The sequence below is a fragment of the Augochlora pura genome, chromosome 10 (assembly GCF_028453695.1).
Source record: "Augochlora pura isolate Apur16 chromosome 10, APUR_v2.2.1, whole genome shotgun sequence".
NCBI classification, from domain to species: domain Eukaryota; kingdom Metazoa; phylum Arthropoda; class Insecta; order Hymenoptera; family Halictidae; genus Augochlora; species Augochlora pura.
Window position 1 is genome coordinate 9484275 of NC_135781.1, and position 18405 is coordinate 9502679.

Genomic DNA, 18405 nt, shown 5'->3' on the forward strand with positions numbered 1-18405 from the left:
TCGAAAATTCGCGAGGTGCGCGAGTTGTTGATGTACAAGTGCTTAAATCAAGTGACAGACAATTCATTAAAAGTATTGTCCACTCGAAAATTCTGCTAGTCGCGTCCGGTTTGTCCATCGATTCGTAGCGAATCAACGAGAAAAATGCATTACGATGGAGCCGGATCGGCAGATATTGCGCAACCGGCGAGTCGGAGCTCGATGGAATCAATTTTGGGGCTGGCTGGCTGCACGGAATTTTTGAAACGTCCGACACGCCGCGAACGGTGCTGCTGATAAATAGCAACGCTAGATAGAAATTCGTTTCCAAAATAACGATTTCCCAGCGACGTGGTCGAAACGCGGAATACTACGCGATCATCATTCGAGAGCCGAAAACAATAATATTCGGGACAGAGGCGCGTACAACCGCGTACAGCTTGGTTAAGCTGGGGCCGGCGGATAAAAATAGCCAAATTCGAAATCGCCGCTCATAAACAATTTAATGAGCATCGAATCATAATATTTAGATGGCGAGGAGTAGCGATTGCATCGCGGAACCGTCAATCGTCCTGAAACGTATTTGCAAGTCCTGCGACGATATTGTCATTTTATGCGCCAATAAGTAAAAAAAGTATGTGCCATACGTAGTGTCGAGCGAAATGAATTATATTACAACACCATATGACATATATTAAAATTGTATGTTTCCTTAGCAATGTTTGCGCGCCATGGTTTATTTCTGCATAATAATATTTTTTAACAAAATTATATATTTTATTATTTGTTTTCAGAACAGGTTGAGCTTTAAGCTTTTATAAAGAAGTGACGTCCATATACTTAAACTAGCGTTCCTGTTTTTATTGAGAGATTATTTTATTTAGTTCTCAGATGAAACTGAATCTCTGACTTATATTACTACCTTTTGTCGAAGTAGTATTTATTTCCAACGTTGTATAACAAATGGTTTAATAAATATACATAAGTCTGAGGCAAACAGTCAATTTATAGTTGACGGACAATTTGTGATAATAACTACAACAACAAAAAAAGACAATATCAATAAACGAGCTTTGTAAAAGTGAAGCGTAATGGTCATGATTTACAGTGAAGTATATTATTTTATTGTTACTGTTACAGTGAAACTCCATTTATATGTACTCCAACTGTATGAGCAAGATTTTATGCAATATCTATTTAACTGATCTCTACCTGAGCTCTTATTATCTGAACAACCATCATAAGTTCATATAATTGGAGTGAACAGCATGGTTATGTGAACTTACACGACCCCTCCCCACTTCTGGTTTATATACATGGAATACCACTGTACTGTATTTTACATAAGTTAGAGACGATTAGAGCAAAAAGGAAAACTTAGTTTCGAAACGTAATAACAACGAGAAAGCAAAAACAGTATGCGACGTGAATAACATTCTTAAATAAACCTTTGACTATAAGAAAATAGAAGAATTTTATAATAACTTGCAATAATATTATAATAATTGCAAGAGGAAATAAACACGTACTAAAAGACATTTTCATTCTTTCTCACATTTTGAGACATCATTAGAGACTGTTGAATTAGTTTTCAAAAAATTATTACGCTATTAAGATTACTTTATTAAATGATGTCGTAGTTTAGAAAAACCGTTTTAATTTTAGAGTTAAGCTAGCTTCAAGCACAAAGGGTTAATATTTAAACTTCAGTTTCAAAAACGAAATTGGGTGATCGCTTAAAACACAATTTAAGAGCTACGAAATTCGCTGCAATATTTGTCGTCATCAGTTTTTAAATTGACGGTTATAGAATCGATAAAACCTTAATAGAATATCGACATTTCAACACCACTAGATTTTTATAAACTACAATTTAACACTTCGCACTGGCAACGTAACAACTTTCAGAAAATTAAAGTACTTCATTTAATGGAATTAACATTGAGAAGTGAAATTGTATGACATAAATTATGTTTCCAATTTCCGGATCCGAATAAAATAAAGTAATAGTCAATTTTCGAATTGGTAAAAATTCCGTTCCGAATTCGGTCACCTGCATACGGCTGACGTAAATCCAAAGGGTTCAAATAACGCGTGCACGAATTTACACTTAATCGCAGAAAGATGCGAGGACTATTTAGTCGAAAGTCGTGCGATACCAACTCATTCGCGACTTCTTTCTAAGAAAACCGTTGCTGTTCCTTCCCACCCCACTTACCCCAACACGAGAAATGGGACTTTCAGCTCTCGCTCCCGAAAAACAATAATCCAGGCTAAGAACGACCGCGGATATTCAGCAGGAACCGCGCCGCTTCGGAGCGGGTCAAGAGAAGCGCAAACACACCACCGGAGTGTCTGTTTCAACCCGTTTTTCGTCCAGGTAACTTCTCTGCCTCCGAATATCTTTCCTTTGCTATGCAACGGGCCGTCGCGACGCTAGGCCGGCTGTGTCCGTTCCCGTTTTCTTCGCCTTTTGTTCATCCTTCGCCGAGATTCGTTTCTCGTCCCCCCACGTATCCTCCCGGCTACCGTTCGAGCGCGAGACGCCGACCGCTCGGTAGCGAATGTTTGTGAACGACACCGGCGGCGTTTACGGGCAACGTAAACCGTTGTAAATTGCGGAGGAAACAAGTGGACCCAGCGGTCTCGTTGTCGCTCGCAATCTCTTCTTAACGCAGCCTCGCGCAAACGATTTAAGCTACCGCAAGCTTAAGAGCTTGACCTCAAACGAGCATAACATGCCCCCGGGAATTACGCGAACATGATTTTACGAGCCGAAACAGCCTCAAGTATCACGGTATCTCTCCATTGAGCTGCGCTGATACACGAGACCCTTGCCACCCTCCCTCCCCCCTCCTCTACCATCCCATACCAACAATATTACGGCGAACCATTACTTACAATTAGTCGCAAATCGCGTTTCGTCTCGGATTACGTGCCGTGGATCGTTTTTAGTTGTGCCGTTATGTTCGGTCGCCTATTCCCAAAAAATAACTGATCTCCGCGGCCGGTGAGAAGTTGGATTTTCAAAGAAGGTTGGTTCAAATATAATTGCCCCAAGATTTAATTGCAAGCAAGTAAGGACGTCGCGTCGTTGCACGTGCTTGGGCTCTTGGTACGTCAAATATAGTAATTAATTTAAGTGGAAGGTTTTTTTGTGTGCTGAAAGTATTATAAAAGTTCGAGGAGATTAATGTACACTTTATTTAATTAGTTAAAGTATTCATTAGCGTGAATATTGGCAACGGGCGATAATTAAATTGTGTGAGATTTGTTCCTGCGCACGGTTATATAATGATTTGATTATATAATGTGTTAGGCGCATTATTTGTTTAACTGTACAATTATCGTGTTGTCCTCGTTTATTTAATCGGTATAATTAGATGCGTTACCGGGTAGCATCAAAGGGAATGCGTTTACCAGCTGACAATGATATTTTACTTACCTACGCCAATACTTGCAGGTATTATACAGTATTAAATTAACTGGGAATTTTAAACGATCGATGAAATATTTAAGCGGGAACCTTTTGAAAATTCCGGACGGTGTTCCATCTACAATCCGCGCTCTGTTATTTTTATATAAATCCCGGTCATAACTGGATGCTTCGCTGAAGAAATCCGTTTGTAAAGTATTACAATTGTGCGAGGCGGTATTAAATAGTTTAATTTTAACTGTCACTCGTAATCTCCGTAAAAGCGATGTTTTTAATTTCCAGATATATAGGCGGAGTGCAAAAGTTTCGTCGGATATTCGCCAGTTGCGCAGACCAGAGCCAATGACATTGTTACAATCGAAAATTGAAAATTAATATTCACAGGCTCCGGTTGCGAATAATTACGATATACGATTTTAATAAGAGAACAAATGCGGTATGCAATAAGAATATGTAAACGCTAATGATCTTTATTTACTTCAAACGTAATTGTATAGAGTTGATATTAACCACGGATAATAAAAGAAATACAGTACGCGTTCTTACCGTGTTAATTGTATGTTAACGAGTGATGTGATACTTCGTGTATTATAAGTTGTAATACAGGAATGTATGACTCAATAATTTTCTACGCAAGGATTTCTATAACTTCAATAATCATAATATCGAAACTAAGAAGTCACTTCAATTCATCCGGCCCTAATAGCGTGAAATGAATTGTATTTAAAAGAATAATGCAGTCCGTTCGTTTCTAGAAAAACTCGTCAAAATTCTCGCAGCCGCACAATAGCAGCGATGCTCGGTTTCACGCTGTTGCTCGGGCAGAGAGTTCCGCGAAATAAAGTATCCGGGCGTTGGCGAGTTTCATGGGATAACTAACCATTAAATCAGCGCGGAGTCTCGTGATTCCGTGGGTGAACGCGGATTAAATTTCGACCTGGAACTGTCTTCCGGTGTACGGAAATGAAACTCTTCTTTCAAGGCAAGGCGAGGGCGAGGGCGAGGGCGAGAACGAGACCGACTGCGAGGGAACGGGAACGGGAACGCGCGCGGAGGTTTGCGCCGCGGCTGGAAGTTTTACGCTCGTCTATTGTGCGAACACCTCGGCCGTGATTCGTCGTAAAGGTTGACCTAGTTTTTGGGACTGTTCGACGAGTTATTACGGATTCCTTCGCCCAAAGGAGAGAAGAGTCGAAGAGGTCGCGAGGGATAGCGCGCGGGGGCCAGCGCGCAGCTGCGCGTCGTAATATCTTGATTCCGATACGTTGTCACGAGCTGCCGCGGCGGAAAACGAGTTTACGGTGTCGTCGTGACGTGTATAGCTGGTTTTGTCGGGGGGCTGATGTAACCCCTTCGTTTTACGAGCTTTCAGCGGAACGAGTAACTCGATGCATCGGCCGATACGCATCAAGGAAAACCTATATCCTCGGCTGATTCACTAGTAAAAATCGAATGGCGACGGCTCGAGAACGAGCGAACGCGGACAGGATACATCCATGTAGACATCGGACTGCGTAACGTTCTGATAAAAGTTGTAAATTTTCATACGCGCCCGATCAAACAATCTACCGAAGCGATTTTTTTTCGACCGGTGTCAAATTTTCGTGTTTGTTACATTGAATGCATACCGCTGTCCGTAAAACAATAATACTTTAACGGTAAATTTCCAGATTTTACTTTACAGCTTCGTGGAATATCTGCGATTACCTGAGCAAATATGATATTTATAAATAATCCTAACACAATAAAATATAATAATATATTACTTATATACCCGAGTAAATGTTTTATTTAATTACGGATGACAGAGCAACGATAGTGTCGGAATTATGGATACAAATGTTACAAATATATATTACAAATAATTAACCAGAACAATAAATACATAAATAAATAGTTAACCAAAGGACTGCTCATTGTAAACAGGAAATAACAATGCTGTTATGTATATCTCTCTAAGTTTTACATCTCCGTGCATTTAAGTGTTGTTTTCTTTTAATACTCCTTGTGGAATATCAGAAAAAATTAAGTGTACGGAATTTATTAATAATTATCCCGTTTATGCTGAGGCTTTCTTCTTACGAGATGTTTGAAACGGTTGTGCAAAAGGCTACCATTCTTCCCGCTCATAAATAATTCACGTCCGGGCAGAATTAACAGAATCAGCTTTTCTGTATGTTGATACTCGTGCTCCGTCCGCACGGTTTTACCTTTCTGCATGTACAATGTGTACTTCGCGCATCGCACATTGTACATCGTACAACTCTATTTCAACGAGAAATATGTTTTTCATATAACCAAATTATCCGCGTGCAATAAGATTTATAAAACGATCCTCGATATTTTCATTTTGCATCGATGTGTGCAGCTCATTGCTGTTACGTATCGCGAAAACGGTGTCAATAACCTGCGCAGAGTTTTATTATTTAGAGGCGGGTGAGAACATAATCTACATATAAAAGGCATACCTTTCATCGTTCAAACAATGTGCGCATTGTAAAACGCGATTATAAAACAAGAACTTCTTGTAGCCGACGTGTGTGAATAAGGACAAAAGAAAATAATAATAATAATGAAATTGCATTGCCAGTGAAATGAGATTTAAAACTGCATAGCAAAACGGACACTCTTTCATCTATCGCACTATGACACGTCTGATAGATTACTAGAACGATGCTGGTTCGAGATATTATCAAATATCATAATTCGATTTGAACGATTTTATAAAATTGTTTCAATTATTGATAGTTTTTCCTCGATAATATTCTATTAAAACTGTTTTGTGCGAACAGAGGTACGTTTCTGGACGCTTCGGGCGTACCAGTGCATGTCCCGCAGAAAATACGATAACACGTGTGTCGCGTCACAAATAACATTAATCATTATTAGTTTGCAGAATTCATTTTTATATCAACATATTCGACCAACCTGAATTCGACTAGGATGTTAACGTTGCAAAAATTTAAAATATAATCGGTTTGATTTTCGGCTCTTAACGTATTAATAAATGTCATCGCCATTTTTCGATAATTAAAATATTTATTGCCGGGAGCATTTCGACTGAACTGTAGCAGCCAAGCAAGTATTTAAGAGCCTTGTTTAAGAGGGCTTAAAACATTTCCGAATGTAAGGATAATAAAGTGACCGGATCAAGGTGTCGCGTTCATTTAGGAAACGTTCGGCCATGTTTTCTTCCGGTTTGACCTGGCCGTGGGCTGGCAAAACCAAGTAACCGAGGGCGAGAGACGCGAGAGAAGAAGAGAGCGAAGCTTACCTACTACCGGCGATAATGTAAAAATGAGAAAGCGGTCCCAGCCTGATATACGAGGGACGAAATGCTTTCTACTTGTATTCCGTGTGGCTTCCGCTAAAAACGAAAGCGACAGCACGGAGCTGCGGGTTTAATGACGTGAAATGCATTTTCCAGCCAACCAGTTTAAAATGAAAGGCAAAAACGGACTAAAACGCCTGGCCCCAGGCTTTCTAATTAAAATCAGTTTAAGCGGAACGTACGGCCGCGCCGTACAGTGCAATCGTTCTTTTTTTTTTTCGGGTACACCGTCACTGTCGACCCACGGACTCTTCTTTCTCCCTCCCGCGGACAACTTTGTTTTCAATCCTAGAACTTTATTATGGGCTTCTCTTTAATGCCCGACAAGCGAACAATCAACGAAATGGTAACCGTGATTCCTATTTTAAATGTTTATCTGCTTATTCTAACCCGAGCGAGTGCCGGAGAAATGGATACTAAATGGATACGACAATTTATAAACTTTCCTTTTTCGTTAATGTCGTCAAGGATCAATTTTTAAAAATTTAGCAGATTTCAACTTCTCCGGAATTATATTTTAATAAGTAAAGCACTGGATATTGTAGGTAACGGCTGCTTCCTTCCTGTCTTCGTTAACTTCTTCGAACAGAGACTTCTCAGAAATAAATCAGATCTTTATTTCTTTATAATTACGCTTTAGTTAATTTACTAAGTGAATGTAAATTGACGAAGACGAAGTTGAAAGTAATTCTGAATGTATTGAAAAATACATAACTCGTATATGTAGAATTATGAAGTGTACTGTGAAATTAAAATTAAATAATATATTATAATATATTATTATATATATATTAATATATATATTTATATTACAATAATATAGTAGAGATTAATCGAGTAGTGATAGTGGATTTTTTAAACTGATGATACAGCAGAAATGAAAATAATTTTACGAATTTCATGATTTCGATTAATATTTGATTAATATTTCGTTATTGGCAGATAAAAAAATTAAAAATAAGAATTTCTTATTTCTTTTGTCATCTTTCTATCATCTAGAAAAAATTCAAGTCGTTTAGTGAAATTCTAAAAAGGTTATTGCGATTCAAGGTGTCGGAATATTAATTAGTGTCACTATATGTTAAAAGCGTAAAGTAACATTTTTTTTATCAGAGAACTTTTTATCAATAAAACTTTAAAATTCGCGGGTCGCTTGTTCTTTGACGCATCGACGAAGTAGAAAAGTTTAGCCATGGACAGACATCTCAATTATCCACCACGCGTTACTAACAAAAATTTAAAGTATTTCACTTGTACAAGGAAATTGTACTGTATATTTTCATGAAAAGTACGAATAATCTTGAATAATTTTATAGTTTCATGAATAGTAAGCACGATAGTACGAACGCAAGTGAAACATTTTCTCCAAATGGAAATGAACCCCAAGTACAAAGTTTTTCGTTCTATTACATCGAACAAATAACTTGAATTTCATTGGTAACATACAGAATTATTTTTTAACCATTGAAGTGCCACTGACATTTTCATTCCACTTATGTAAAAAATAAATATAGTATTATTGTATTATATTATATTACTTGTAATGTAATGTTTTTATCTATTTTACACGATGTTTATGTACCTACACATTTTTCGTTCAAACAGTCAATACTGAACTGAACTAATACGAATTTTATCTAAAATCACCCATTAATAACCAGTATGTCTTTTTTAATCGGCATGTAGAAATTTCAACGTTTTATGTTACGACGAATATACTCGTCAAAACAATTAACTGAATTTAATAGATTGAAAATATTGTAACAATATTCTTAAATTCTTTTAATGTCATAAATACATAAAATCTGCCGTCTGACCAGAGGATGTTTAAATATAAATGTCAATCTTTTTTTATAAGTCTAAATTGAATTCTATTCTCGTCTCATCAGTGTTCTAGCATTCAAATCAATGTAAAGGGACAGAGACATAAATTTTTATTTTTTCACCAAGAAATTATTACAATAAAATAAATTCTAATTATTGCAACCGTAAAGAAGAATTGAAAGCATGGGATTAAGAAGCAAATGTAGTCGATAAAAAATTCCATTGCAAAGATTATATTGGGTGTAGTATAGTGTCAATAACGTCACAACATATTTCGTTCCCTAGCATAGGATGGAATCGGATCAGCCGTTTTTTATCCATTACGATCAAGCGATCGAAGACAGATAGCAGTGGCGACCCCATTTCCCTAAGAATTCGACGTAAAGCGAGCCGCGGACCGCGCGGAATTACGGCTGAAGGGTTGGAACGTTCTTAAGGGTTGAGCTTCCCCGGGGCAGCCATAATTTAAAGCACGAACGTATGCATCAGCCGCGTCCTGGCAAGAAGATTTGCCGGTTATAAATCAGGGACTTCCTGCGAGCGTCGTTTTTCGAAATCTCCTTTCCGGCGGAATATTTTTTCGACGAGGGAACCATCTTCCCCGATCAAGTAAGACGATCGGGAGGACAAGTGGCTAGAAATTCTTCTGACCTCTCGAACTTTATCGCCGCGATAACCTTTTTCCACCTTCGGCTGATGGAAACACTGAATCAGTATGATCGGATATCGCATGGTACGTTGGATTCACTTGGTTACTTCTCCACTTCTATTTCTCTTCTATTTTCACCGTAAAAGCGTCGTCGCTTCTTTCTTCCCCCCCCCCCTTTCGCTCTTTCTCTCTCTCTCTCTCTCTCTCTCCTTCTCTCTGTGTCCCTTTTAGCTTCTCTTACATCTCCCTCTTGCGCCCTTCTTTATCCCTTCATCGTGTCATCGATCGCAATATCACAGAAAAAGTCAAGTGAAACGCGACCGGTCGCCTCCGTCTTATTCGCAACAGCTGGCGAGGAGAAGCTGGCAAAGAAGAGCCGAGGGAAAAAAACGGTAGCCTTCTTTCGCGGACCAAGTTGGGTTCATTCCGTTAATTGATCACCGGTGATATCAGTACAAACCCATCTCTCGGCCCGTAAATTAATCCGGGCAACTTTTTCCGGAGCCATCGCCGGCGTCTTACTATTCTCCAGTCGTACTCCCTCGATCTTTCTTTCTTCACTTTCTCCCGATCTCTCTCGATCTCTCTCTCTCACGCTATGCCTGTATCGGTTCCCGGCGCTTCATCGGCCGATCCTCGAGAAGTTTCAGAGCAGCCACGAGCCGCTGATCAGGGGCCGGGAGTAAAACTAGATTTTCACCAGGATAAACTTTCAGAAGTTCGTGATCGAATATTGTTTCTTTGCGGGCCCAGTTATTTCCGTGGTCGTTGTTAATTAATTGCTTCGATAAATTGAAGCCGCGGGACAAAAACCGGAACGGGTGGGGGAAACGTCGATACGGCGGGCCGATAGCGGCGGAGATTCGCCGACAAGATGGAGAGCTTCATTGGCAGAATGTTCTCAGGAATAAAGGACGTCTCGGTCGACGGTGCCGCGGACGTTCCGGAAAACGTTCCAGACCGTCGCGCGCCGTTCCTCTTTAATTGCAACACAAATTTACCCTATCTGCGAACGACAATCGATCACAAATATACGCGCCTGTCGCCGGCCTAAGCAAATATCGCGGGACGACGCCTGCGTTTACTCGGCAAATATTTTTCGTTCGTGCAAGAATATAGTTTTTGCTGATAATCGTTCGCGGAACACGGCGCGAACCCTGTAAAGCACCCGGAATAAAAGAGAAACGCGCTGGCACGGCCGCGACACGGTCACCGGAAAGAGTGATCCAGGAGACAGCGCACACGGGAGCCCATTTTTTACCAGAAGATTAACGGTCTTAGGGCTTCGACCTTCGACCCACGCAAATAGGGATTTCCCTCATAAACGAAGATTCTCCTATCAGAATAACATTTCTCCATCCCTGGGGACAATTTCTAACTTAACCGGCTTCATAAATCTTTGCAACTTTGTACCTCGAAATTCGAAATACATACAAGTCAACCTTTTCAATTTGAGCATTTTCTGCTGATATTTTAGTTATTCTTCCATTAGATAATACTAAACTACGGATAATGATTTGTCGATTATGAAAACTGTGCAATGATTTTGATAATTCGAACAATGGGACTTATGTGGCTCGGTAGCGTAAAGATAAATACACAGGTTGTCCCAGTTTTATTTTACGAATTAAAATGAGAACAGAATATTGCAACGAAATGCTTTCTCGCAAAAGCGGCGTACTAAAGGACTAAACGACCCAACGATCAAATTAACAAGGTCAGCAAGTATACATTAAACTTTATGGAAACATAATAGATAACGGCGATGTGTATGTACGCTGCGTCGACGAAACACCACTCCGTTATAATTTTATACCTTTATTACTGCTTTTTAACAGTGCACTTGAAAGCCAATTTTTTGTCCACCAGGGTCAAAAGGGTTAATAGACATTTAAACATTTATATTGGCTCAACACTAAAAAATAGTCACGATATCTCAATTTGAAAAATTGATATTTCGCGTAAATGGCGATGCTATTGAAAGCAGGCCAATGTTTCATCTGCATTTTCATCGTTTATAAAACGGGCAAATATTCCCTTGTTTGAATAGAAATGGAAATATGGATGAACTGTTGAAACTTTAACTTTGAAATATTGAGCTAATGTTTTATTACAGTACTACTCGAACGCGGCTTATTCCGTTTCAGAGACCTTTTTATTATCGCTGCTGTTTGGCTTGCATCAATTTAATCAATTTATTACCGCTTTGATATTTCAAACACTATATCAATTTAATAATATTAATACGAATATAGTAATACTCATACATGCAGATTTAATTTAAGATATACGATGATATAATAAAATTAGTTAAATAATTGACCCTACAAACATGTTGAAATAACAATTATGTTAGGAATCGTCTAGTTCCTTCGCTGGTATATACTGGCCGGCATGTAATGCAAAAATAATCCAAATAAAAATATTTTGGAATTTTCTGACTCCGAATTGTTCTTATCATTAACATATACGCACAGCATTTTATACAATACTGACTGTGATTAATTCACAGTTATCACTAATATTGCACGGTTAATATTAATTTTTTGTACATAATGTTCACATCGCTTATTTAATCAAGATTGTCCTTATAGTTTTATCGTGCTAATAAATCATATAGATATATATTTATTTATTTAACCCTTCCGCTACGGCGAATCAGTCCGCCGTTGCGCCACTCCTGAACGGGTCCTCCCGACGGAAGTGTGCACATTGCTATCCAAATCAATTCTCAATCTATCCAAGTTGCACGCCAGTTGCAATTCTCTTGATGCCATTTTGTGAAGGGCACAACCCAAACACTTTATTGAAATGATAGTAACTTATAATACTTATAAGAAATGAGAGGATATTTTTAGACAGCAGGTGGACGTACCAATACAAAACTTCACTGAAATTCTTTATCCTAAACTTAGTACTTTCGATTTTCTATCTCTTTATGGCACGTAACATAATAGTAATAGAAAAATGCATGTATGACGAATATAATATGAGTGGTGTGTCGTTTATTTGACTCGTCAAAAGATTCACGCATCAGTCGCAAGAGGCTGTGCTATCGAAAAATTAGACCTTGATTTTACCGGTATATCGGATATGTCCGGCGTTCGGCTCCGCGAGTTTTCATATGGATGACGGATATATCCGTCGTTCGGCTCTGCGAGTTTCCATGTGGATGACGGATATATCCGTCGTTCGGAGTGAAAGGGTTAAATCATAGAAATATTTATTTATATATATTATATATACTCGCTCACCGTAATCAACGTATTCAGAGAATGAACCCATCACTCCCCGTTCGTCGGAAGGGATTACGATCGCCATCGATATGCTTTAATCCCCCTCATATTACCTAGCCTTACCGAAGCAGTTCGCATAGACAAAAACTAAGGGATGAATGTGGAGCTGGTCGGAAATAGAACGCGACCTTCCCGCATTATGAAAGAGCGAATCCCATAATCAGCGCATTCAATGCCGACTCGATTTGGAAATCCTCGGCGTCGTCCGGCATCTGACCGCAAGCAGGATCGTGAAGGTGCAAATTGCCGTCTAATTTGTCGTCTCTTTAGAAAGCGGCCGGCATACCCTCCGCGGCGGTTGGCCAAGCGTACGTGGAAGGAGCAAGGTAGAGTGTAGGAGGGAGGCTATTCTGGTTGCGGTTCGTCATACCACGAATATTGGAAAAGCGTTATGAATTTCAAAGGCCTGCTGTCAGAAGTACCCGGACACCGCACAATGCGAACAGACCGCAATCGCCACTGTGTCCCCTTTGCATAGCTTGCAACTCGCCGGCCCGGCTACCCCCCCTCGATTTCGTACTCATCCTTTAACCGCATACCAACGGGACGCCGGAATTAATAGCGAAAAAATTTCGCGTGCAGAAGGCACCGGATCAACGGCGACCCGTGGGGTGGACCCGGGGTGGTTGTTTGCGTGGCTCTCCAATTGGCGCACGTGTGACGAGCGGGCCGGGGACAATGTCGAGAAAATGGCGGTCAGAAGTCCACTTTGCGATGCAAATGGACGATCGAAACATTTGCCCGGCCCATCGCAACTACACAAAAGCCGCCGAACTCTTTACGACTTCCGATTTGTGGAATCGCGATATCGTTTACCCGATTGGAACGGCGGGCGAATTCCAGCACCTGTAGGGACGCGGACAATTTTCGGCAGATGGAAATTCGAGCGACACCTGGATTCATACTTTTAAATAATTCCGTTCCATTCCTCCGGGCATTACAGCATAATTATTCACTCGTTACCACGCGCGGTCAATATATGTATGTTAATATGTCTAGAAGGAAACATATGTATATGTTGACTTTCCTGTTGTCTTCGACTACTTTAAGCGTTGTTGCTTCAACTTACATTGAGTTACAAAGCCAAAATATTTTAGCAATTTTTTTACGATGTACAGAATAATCGTAAAAATAACTTTATTTTGATAGTTTTGTATTAGAACCGGCACGCGCTTAGTAAAAATCTGTACATGTATTTAAGTAAATATTTCTTTGCAGTCTACAAAGCACAATTTCTCCGTGTCAAAAATATAATATATTCTAGAGCACAGTAATGTCGTACTGCAGTTTAATTGTTTACGCTGATCTAATGGCGTTAATTTTGCCGTTCTTAGATTGGATTAGGAAGTCTTCGTTTCTTCGGTCTAATTAACTAAATTACATGTCAAACTGAAAATTCCCGAGTCCTCGAAAATAGCAGTTATATTCGCCTATACCGTAAACATTAGGAGTTTTTAATGTCCTAGCTATTAAATAATTAAGTGGCTATATCTCCGTCCAGTTTCACTCTATTACAATAAAACTTTCACATAATATTCTCGAAATGTGATACATTTTTTTTAAGATATCTTACATTACTTTTTAAAGATTTCTGGCTCAGCACGAACCCTTAATAAGGTTCCCATCCTCGGAATAGATAATATGTGAACGTAAATAACCTTAAACGTTTATCAAGCTGTAATTCGTAACAAGCAATTTAACTGCTCGATAACAGCACGCTCGACATTGACTGGTAAATGGACGTGTAATATATTAGCAGGCGCCGATGTCAATTTTCGTCGACAACGTAACAAATTTTCGTTTGAGCGCCGGAACTTGTTTTCCCGGCCTTGCTGGTGGTCCTAACATGACAAAAGCATTATCGGCGTCAGAAAATGTTCGGGTGGGTCGCAGGTGTGACACGGTTCCCACGAGAACGATGCTAAAAAATGATTCCATTTTCCTGCGCCACGAACGCGGTATCGTTCGAGCGATTAATTCGCGGCTTAATCTGGTGCTCGCCGATTCGATTTAATCGGACGTCACGCGTCACCTTGCCCCGCGATATCGTCTCGGTGGTTACGAGGGCAATTGCGCGCGAAATAAACGATAGAACGCGATACAGATAATTTACGGCTGGCAGTAAAGCGTCCCGCTTTTCCAGAAAGCGTGAATCGGGGCACCCGGTGGACGGGAAAAAGGAAAAGCCGGGGCGCCGCTGTTTCGATGGACGTCGAATGGAACGGGACAGAGATTGCAATACACGTTGCGCAAGAAAAAGATTATGTAACTCGAACACAAACTACTTATTTATTCACTAAAATTGACTTTGTCACCTTCGATATGGGTACCGTCCCAGACAATAAATATACGCCAACTACTTCTGCGAATTCTTTTCTAACTTGAATTGACCAGCGTGGTCGAAAAAATAACGTTGTAATTCCGATCTACGATCGCGACGCGACGTAAGATTTCTGTCCGATTCTAGTTTGGAATTACAATATTCACGCGGCAGAAGCGCCACACCGCTGTACGGGACTACCGCGCGTGCGTCGCCCTACCCCCCACGCCTCCCTAAACTTATTTTCTCCCAACCGCACTGCTCGTAACTACGGATAGGATCAAGTTCCTCGCAAACAGGTTCGAACTTCGATTGGTCGAATCCGAACTCTCTATAAGTACTTGGAAAAATAAAAAGTTTTCCCAATTACATTCGAACCTGTGCAAGAAATTCAAGTCATTTAGTTCAGTCTTAAAAAGGCTACCGCGTTTTAAAAACTGTACGAACATATTTGTGGGGCACTATACATATATCAAATTGATCCCGTCACTGTTCATAACGTCTTCCTCAAAGTGATCGTTTCAGTATACAAAGCAAAACAAAAATCACCAAACTAATGGAGTCATTTGCTGTGGAGTGCTTGTTTGTGATTTGCTTTGTTTTCGAGCATAATTAACTTTATATTTATCGAATAAAACATGTTGTATTTCTTTTATTCTGTTTTGGTTTTAAACAAGCCAAAGACAATTTTGTTAGAAATTGGAAGATTTGAGATAAATTCTTTACGCATTAGTTAATAAATTGCGATTGAATTCAACATCACAACTGAAAATAAAGTTGTCTACTTATGCCCAACAAATTGTTTTAATATACGATTGATGTGAATACTGAATCCCAAGATCTTTTTATACATAATCTAAATATCCGGAAAAGTTGGCGGAAGCAGATAATGGTGCGAGATTTTAGGGCATATTTATGCGTGAATTAAAATCGCGCGCGCGCATTATCACCCGGAACTCAGCGCCGGATGAATCGGCGATCCGACCCGATAATAATCCTGGCAGTAAAGTTTACCGGCGACACCCACGCCGTATACCGGTGAGCAACCCCGTAGTTTTACGTTCCGCCGTTTCATCGTGAAACGATCGCGACACAGTGTGTCCCCGGGTTATTTATTATATTTCGATGCTCTCATTTCGGGATTACATTCCGTCGCGAGCGCCCCTATCTCGAGGCCCTTGTTTCCCCGATAATGCGACCCAGACGATTCGAGAAGTGGAGCACTCAAGAAAATGAACCGATCGACCGATCGCCGAGGGGGGAACCGCCGCGCCAAGCCGGCACGGTATTACGACTGTATCGCCGTCGGGGGCCCGACGATTGGTCAATCGATCTTAATTGTACCGCTTGAATTTCCACCTGTTTTCGTTGCTTGATTCGAGCGTGCTCCACGCCCGGGACGTTGCCGCGTCGATAATCAGAGGACACGGGACAGTAGGAGAAGAGTGTGCTCGAGTACCGGCGACGCTGAAATACAATCGGAAGCGAACCAGATATTCGAATCGGCCGTTCGAGGAACTGACAAGTCCTGCTCTCTTCGCGGATCCGGAAAAAAAACAAGTGGCGCCAATCCGATTTCTGAAACTGTTGCAGCGAGCTCGATAATTTATTTAATCGAGTTATTATTGACAATTTAGATGCTGCTATTGGTTTTTACGATGTGCAGAATAATCGTAAGAATAACCTTATTTTGATGGTTTTGTATTAGAATCTGCAAAAGCTTAGTAAAAATCTGTACCTGTATTTAAGTAAGTAAATATTTCTTTGTATTCTACAAAGCACAATTTCTTCGTGTCAAAAATATAATATATTCTATGGCACATTAATGTCTTACTGCAGTTTAATTGTTTTCGCTGATGTACCGGCGCTCCTTTTATGTCTACGTTTCTTCGGTCTAATAAACTAAATTATATGCCAAACTGAAAATTTCCTCAAAAATAGCAGTTATGTTCGTCTATGTCGCTGCTATTGGTGGAATGTCAGAAATAATCATTGAAGAATTTGTTTAATCCTTTACTAAAACACCTATTGAAACTTATGCAACTATTATTAACGGTCTCACAGGCTGCTGATATTTATTGCATTGTTATTGACATAAATGTGACAAATAAAATATCGCAATCAATTGTTCTGACATTCCACATCAATAACGGAGGACTCAAAATTCGTTTGATTGGAATACTTCATATTCAAACTAAAAAAAATAGCGTTTGTTTAAATTGCAAACATCGAAATTTCATTACTTTGTCGATCATTGTTGAATAAAAAACGTACAAACATCTTTTTTTATACGGGCGATTGCAACTAGTCTGTGAAATAAATTGTAGTTTCTGCTGTTTTATCTACGCCAAATGAAAAATGTATGTTCCGAGAAATAAAATACTGATAAAGTGCCAAATTGGTACACGCGCGGTGCTCTGTAGCTTTGTTCTCGTCGAATCGTCATAATTTTGTTATTTGAATGACTTCATGCATGAACTTTCGGGAAAAAATTTTCAAGGTGACATAGTTTTTAAGAAACACAATGGGAAGGTGATTTACTTTGATTACCACTTAAGTTAGCATATAATTCAACAACTTTCTCACGAATAAATTGAAAATTCTTTAAAGCTGTTTTCGTTATTTAAGTTGTTTTTAAACAATAAAAATCTTAGTTAATTGTTCCCAATGCAGCTAATCGTATGTTTTCTCATATTATATTACGTAGCAAAATGCTTTTTCACACTTTCAAAAATGTATAATAATATTTAATTTGTTTTCCGATTTCAGCATCGCTAATTCTCTTTTGAGACTCACAGTGTAGCTAACATTTGTACGTAGGTAAATTAAACTTGGTCATGTTCGAAGAGGATAAACATCGTTGGAAACTTAGTTTACAAACATACGTTACATTATAGAAATTAACAAAAAGAACAGCCACCAAGGGATAAATGCTGGAGCTTGAGATTCTTTTAAATTTCGTTTTAAAAGTATCTCTCATAGATCACATTAATGATAAAGCAACTTTTTTCAAAGAGCCGGAAAGAGACTTTAAAATGACTTGGATCTGGAAGTTCAGAATCTCGAGGAAAGTCATATTTTCCCTTGAAAAGTACAGTTACTTTTTCTTTAGGGTTTCGCGTTTGAAACTGGAAGCTCCATCTGCTAACAAGAGCAACGGGATCTCCTCAGCCGTTACGACGCAAGTACGAGCGTTTCGATTAATCTCCGATGGGTCCCGCTTTTTCTTCATATTCATCCTCGTCATACCGGCTGCCTGGCATGATTACGAGGATGCCTCGGCAACGACGCTTCAATTAATCTGCATAGACTGCTGAATACACGGGAACGATCGCAGACCATTGAAACCAACTTTAGTTGTCTCCCGGCTAGAAATTAATCCGGCAAAGTGACAGAACACACTGCGAGGGACTCGCGAGTCCGCTTTTTCTGGCTGTTATCCCCGGAAGACAATTTCCTCCCGTTTCCTCGTGTTACACCTTTTTCTTGGGAATTCCAGGTTTAAAGACCGGCACCGTCCATTTAATTGCCAGAACAACGTCTTAGATAATGCAACCGATTTGTTTGAGT